This window comes from Oncorhynchus keta, chromosome 13, assembly GCF_023373465.1.
Source record: "Oncorhynchus keta strain PuntledgeMale-10-30-2019 chromosome 13, Oket_V2, whole genome shotgun sequence".
NCBI lineage: Eukaryota > Metazoa > Chordata > Actinopteri > Salmoniformes > Salmonidae > Oncorhynchus > Oncorhynchus keta.
This window is the reverse complement of record NC_068433.1, coordinates 35,359,561-35,366,531: the sequence shown is the minus strand read 5'-3', so window position 1 is coordinate 35,366,531 and position 6,971 is coordinate 35,359,561.

Genomic DNA, 6,971 nt, shown 5'->3' with positions numbered 1-6,971 from the left:
ATGTTGCAACGATGCAATCGATGTCCTGGTTTGTGGGTCATCATAGCAGTCCCGCCCCCCTGGTGGTTCACCCTGGTAGGATTTCCGCAAGCTGCGGACCACCACCAGAATGGGCCTGGGAGGTCCGGCAGTGGTTCTGTGTTCCTGCCCGTCGTCCGGTTATCCCAACTAGTGGACCTCGGCAGTAGTACACATTAACAGATCAGTGACCCAAGCTGCAGCCGAGGTTTAAAAAAGTCAACGAACCTAAAAACGCAACACAGGTTTGAAGACAAAGAAATATTTTTCTACCCAAGCTACAGAGGAGTAGCTGTGTCTAAGCGGGTGAATTCAAGCCGAACCACCTAGCCTCCACTCCCCATCGAATCGTGGTATCTACACTGATTCATTCCTACGCTGTGGGCTCTGAGCTACAGAGCTGTCTGTCCTCAGAAGACCCCTTCCAGAGCAAGGGCGAGGGAACAGACCCCTAAGCCAAAAGGACACTGACATCGTGAGGACAACCAGAGAGTTGCGCCGGAGAAGTGCGTCATTGAGCAGCCTGAACGGTCCACGCGGGGAATCCACAGAGACCTTCCACACGTAATTACATCAATCTATTCTGACTCATAAAAGTGGCAGTTTGGGGCAAGGCTAGGGTTAGAATAAGCATAGCTGACAAATTCACCCAAATGTATATTTCTCTCGTGTACTTTCTCTTTTTCTCTCTTTTAAATAGCCTAGAATGTGTTTTTTTGTATGTATATCTTTTATCATAATTTTAGCTTTCTAGTAAATAAACACTCAACTAAGATTGGTGTTGTACGAACTCATTGGTGAGACCCGGGTCCATGCAGATTCCCGGATTATGCGGTGTTCAGAACAAGACTGTAGAGGTAACTGATTAATTAGCTGCTGTTGTAAAATCGATATTCTGATATTCTTTGAGTTAATTTGGGAAATAGAAACGCAATAAAACAAATTTTCCCATGGTGCCCCATGTTAATGAGTTAATAATTGCTTGATTAATTAATAACGCAATTAGAAACCTTTAATCATTCGATGAGCAACAGTCATCACATTAACTAATACAACGTCACAACACTTCCAAATGACATTCTCTATAAGTGAAATCAAGCAACTTTTTACACAAATCAGCTAATTACTTTGCAACCACATAGACAAAATATGTCAAATTTTCCAGCTTCTACTTCTCTGCTTCTCAAATCTGGAGTGTGGGCTCATTGGTGTTGAGGATGGTCAGGTTTGTGTTGTGAACATTTCCCTTAGTGCTCTTCCTGAGGGGTTTGTGGTGTTAGTGTTTGCCAATAAAATCTCCCATGGTGATGGTATGGCCGGGTTTGACCAGTTTTTCAGACATTGTTGTTGAGGGTAGACAGTGGCTATCAGGAGAGCTGTTTTTGCATGTAATATTTGTTTTGCTGTATCCTTGCTCTGCTCTGTGGAAAAGGTTTTGATATACGCTTCAAATGCACCAACTCCTTATAGGAATTCTGGGTGAGGTTTGAGAACACCTGAAAATTATTTTAAATGTTTGAGATGGAGAAGCTCACAGACAACAGTTTGAAGGTGGTCCTTATGAGGATGTCCAATGAGACAATGGAACCAGCTGACATAGCAATATGGCTCAGCCTGTTCTGCAAGGTAAAGAGAGCCCTGGGTGAGAACAGGGGCCAAGGTGGAGGGGAGATGTTTCAGGACACCATAACCCTTGGGGTCATTGATCTGCAGATCAATGACCCCTAGGGTTATGGTGTCCTGAAACATCTCCCCTCCACCTTGGCCCCTGTTCTCACCCAAGGCTATGTTCATTACCAAGGCCAACCCATGTTGTGCCGTGTGGTCTACGGAAAGTGTAGGGAGGTAGGATACCTGTTCGTTTGACTGCAAATACACCACTCCCACCTTATAAGAGACTGCCCCTCCTTCTTCGCCAACAAGGTGAAGACGGTCTCCCCCTGGAATTGTATCTGACCTTTGGGATGTTTCAGCACATGACCTTCCGACCGTTTTTATGGTCTTGGAACACCTTGACAGACTCCCTGAGTTTTAGAGTGCGAATCATGTCCCTTTACGCAAGACAAATGACAAGATGGACCTAAAGAACTGGTGACCTATTGTCATTTTAAACTTGGACTGCAAACGAATTAGCAAGGTTTTAACACTCTGTTTTCTGTTTTATGGGAGAGGATCCACCCAGATCAAGCCTGCACCATCCCCAGAAGGAAGATCACAGACAGCCTGGTATTGATTACATGCAGGTTTTAGTCCTAAATTTAGAGTTGAAAATAGCTTTTGATTGGGTCTCGCACCAGTACCTCTTCCGGGTACTGCAAAAAAAAATTGTTTCCCTGAAAGGTTTTCTAGGGGACATAACCAGCAAAATCCATAGGATTAAACATTTGTCAAATGCGGTGGGACTACATTGCGGTGTCCATCAGGGGTGTCTGTAATCTCATCTTCTGTTTCAAATCAAATGTTTTTAGTCACATGCGCTGAATACAACAGGTGTAGACCTTATAATGCTTATTTATGAGCCCCTAAGCAACAATGCAGTTAAAAAAATGGATATGGATAAGAAATAAAAGTAACAAGTAATTACAGAGCAGCAGTAAAATAACAATAGCGAGACTATATACATGGGGAACTGGTACAGAGTCAATGTGCAGGTTAACCGGTTAGTTGAGGTAATATGTACATGTACAGTGGGGCAAAAAAGTATTTAGTCAGCCACCAATTCTGCAGATTCTCCCAAGATGAGAGGCCTGTAATTTTCATCATAGGTACACTTCAACTATGACAGACAAAATGAGATTTTTTTCCCCCCAGGAAATCACATGGTATTATTTTTAATACATTTATTTGCAAATTATGGTGGAAAATAAGTATTTGGTCAATAACAAACGTTTCTCGATACTTTGTTATATACCCTTTGTTGGCAATGACAGAGGTCAAACGTTTTCTGTAAGTCTTTGAGGTTTTCACACACTGTTGCTGGTATTTTGGCCCATTCCTCCATGCAGATCTCCTCTAGAGCAGTGATGTTTTGGGGCTGTTGCTGGGCAACACGGACTTTCAACTCCCTCCAAAGATTTTCTATGGGGTTGAGATCTGGAGACTGGCTAGGCCACTCCAGGACCTTGAAATGCTTCTTACATAGCCACTCCTTCGTTGCCCGGGCGGTGTGTTTTGGGATCATTGTCATGCTGAAAGATCTAGCTACGTTTCATCTTCAATGCCCTTGCTGATGGAAGGAGGTTTTCACTCAAAATCTCACGATACATGGCCCATTCATTCTTTCCTTTACACGGATCAGTCGTCCTGGTCCCTTTGGAGAAAAACAGCCCCAAAGCATAATATTTCCACCCCCGTGCTTCACAGTAGGTATGGTGTTCTTTGGATGCAACTCAGCATTCTTTGTCCTCCAAACACGACGAGTTGAGTTTTTACCAGTTATATTTTGGTTTCATCTGACAATATGACATTCTCTCAATCTTCTTCTGGATCATCCAAATGCTCTCTAGCAAACTTCAGACGTGCCTGGACATGTACTGGCTTATGCAGGGGTTCACGTCTGGCACTGCAGGATTTGAGTCCCTGCGGCGTAGTGTGTTACTGATGGTAGGCTTTGTTACTTTGGTCCCAGCTCTCTGCAGATCACTCACTAGGTCCCCCCATGTGGTTCTGGGTATTTTGCTCACCGTTCTTGTGATCATTTTGACCCCACGGGGTGAGATCTTGCGGGGAGCCCAAGATCGAGGGAAATTATCAGTGGTCTTGTATGTCTTCCATTTCCTAATAATTGCTCCCACAGTTGATTTCTTCAAACCAAGCTGCTTACCTATTGCAGATTAAGTCTTCCCAGCCTGGTGCAGGTCTACAATTTTGTTTCTGGTGTCCTTTGACAGCTCTTTAGTCTTGTCCATAGTGGAGTTTGGAGTGTGGCTGTTTGAGCTTGTGGACAGGTGTCTTTTATACTGATAACAACTTCAAAAAGGTGCCATTAATACAGGTAATGAGTGGAGGACAGAGGAGCCTCTTAAAGAAAAAGTTACAGGTCTGTGAGAGCCAGAAATCTTGCTTGTTTGTAGGTGACCAAATATTTATTTTCCACCATTATTTGCAAATAAATTCTTTAAAAATCCTACAATGTGATTTCTGGAATTGTTTGTCTCATTTTGTTTTTCACATATCTATTCGATAATCTATCAGTGGTGGCAGTTGGCTTCTCATCAGAAGCAAACGGAAAAATACTGCAGCTGGAGATTACGCAATAATTGCGACGGAGGACACCAAGCGACCACCTGGTAGATGTAGTCTCTTATGGTCAATCTTCCAATGATATGCCTACAAATACGTCACAATGCTGTCGACACCTTGGGGAATAAGCAGAAAGCCTAAGCTCATTCGTGGCCCATTAACAGCCATATAAGGAGTCATAGGCATGAGGCGGTTTCAAAAAATGCGGCACTTCCTGATTGGATTTTTATCTGAGTTTTTTCTGTAACATCAGTTCTGTGGCACTCAGACAATATCTTTGCAGTTTTGGAAACGTCAGAGTGTTTTCTTTCCAAAGCTCTCAATTATATGCATAGTCAAGCATCTTTTCGTGACAAAATATCTTGTTTAAAACAGGAACGTTTTTCATCCAAAAATTAAAATAGCGCCCCCTATATCCAAGAAGTAAGAAAAGCTACTTGCCTGTCACCAGGAAAAGGTTGGGGGTGCATGGTGATATAATTACAAAGACTAAACTAAAATGGAATTTGATAAATGATATGTGATGTCACAACCACTTTGAGTCCACTTTGAGAACATCGCATCACTTTGACAAACTGCAGAGGTCTCCCAAAACCCCCGGTTGCCTGGTGGGGACAGAGGTGAATTTGTGGCTTATCGCTTCTCTGCTTTTTGGCTAAGATCAAGCGATCGATGGTCAGAGGGCGCCTTTCCTTTTGATTTAAGTTTAATTTGGTATTTTGTTCAGATTTACTCGTGTTCTTGATTCTTGTCTTTTTGAAACCTGGCGGAGTGACCGTTGGACGAACTACAGGTGCTTTGGCACCTTTAGGGCGTGGTCTGGGTTTTTCCTTTTCCTTATTTCTTTACTTTTATTAGTATGATTAGTTCTTGTTAGCATGTGTTTGCTTCCTTTCTTTTCCATATTTCTGCCCGCCAGCCCGCCCCACCATGTTTCGCCCCACCATGTTTCCTTGGCTTCGTACAGTCCTTGGCCTAGTGTGCCTCAGAGGCAGAAACGGCATCTCTGTGTGCTACATGAAGCGAAAATTTGCCCGTAGGCCATGCATCGCTTGCAAAAGGGGAGCTGTCGGTTATTTAAAAAAATAATCCCTCTATCTGCCCAGTAAGAAGAGTGCTGGGGGGTGTACAAAACCCTCCAAACCACTCTGGATCCTACCCCAAGAGGGTCTGGAATGGCCTCCTCCCTTTCCAGTATCCCAGTGAGTCCTGAATATAAATGTGCTGAGGACATTACCTGGACAAAAAATTATTATCTGCAACATCTAACAAATGGTGATTGTACATGTGCACAGTCACCACGCGGAAGTTCTTTCTAAACAGGCATGTCCCATGAAAATCAGACAACTTCTCACCTGCTTTAACTAGATCCATGACAGCAACACCTTTAGCTTCCGTATAAAAAGTCACATCATATTTATGCTTCAAAGAATTGCACTTCACATCACTCACTTTTTGTCTTCAAAACAGTCTTTCCAAAAGTATCCCTCGTCATCATCGACCAATCCATCTCCTTTCACTGAAATGGCACTGTGTTCAGGACCAAGTCTCGTCTTTGGGACCAATCCGCTTAACTGCTGGTTGTCATCGCCGCGAAGAGAGCTTGTTGGTGGAACAGATGATTCAAAGCTTTTATTTTATCTACTCAAACACTTACAAATTGAACATTTCACCTTGCAAAAGAAAAACAATAAATGCCTGCCCCCCCCATTCTTTTGTAGGGGCTCGAGCAAACAAAAATCATACATACTCAGCGCATTTAAAACAACAACAGTTAACCTCTCTAGGGTATGTGGGATGCTAGCGTCCCACCTGGCCAACATCCAGTGAGATTGCAGATCGCCAAATTCAAATACAGAAATACTCATTATAAAAATTCTGAAAAGATACAACTATTAAACATAGGTTTAACTTCTTGTGAATCCAACCATGGTGTCAGATTTCAAAAATGCTTTACGGCGAAAGCATACCTTTCAATTATTTGAGAACATAGCCCAGCAGACAAATCATTACAAACAGTATCCAGCCAAGTAGAATAGTTACACAAGTCAGAAATAGAGATAATATGAATCCCTTATATGTTTGCACTCAGAAGACATTCATTTATTCAATAAATGTTCATTTTGTTCGATAAAGTCTCTCTTTATATCCGAAAACCTCAGTTTTGTTTGCGTTTTCTTCAGTAATCCACAGGCTCAAAACAGGCAGACAAAAAATCCAAATTGTATCCGTAAAGTTCATAGAAACATGCAAACTATGTTTATAAAATATAAAAGTTAAACAAGAAAAGGCACACTCTCTGGTCGTGCGCAATGAAAAAGCTCTGTGACAAGGCAGGTCCACTCATTCAGACTGCTCTTACTCCCTCATTTTTCAGAATACAAGCCTGAAACAAATTCTAAAGACCGTTGACATCTAGTGGAAGGCATAGGAACTGCATTTTGAGTCCTAGGTCAATAGAAAACAACAAAATCAACAAAAAATTCTACTTCCTGAATGGATTTTTGTTAGGTGTTTGCCTGCCAAATCAGTTGTGTTACACAGAGATTATTTTAACCGGTTTGGAAACTTTAGAGTGTTTTCTATCCAAATCTACTAATTATATGCATAATGGGCCCGAGTAGAAGGCAGTTTAATTTGGGCATGCTTTTCAACCAATATTCCAAATATTGCCCCCTACCCTAGAGAAGTTAAACAATTTACCCTACACT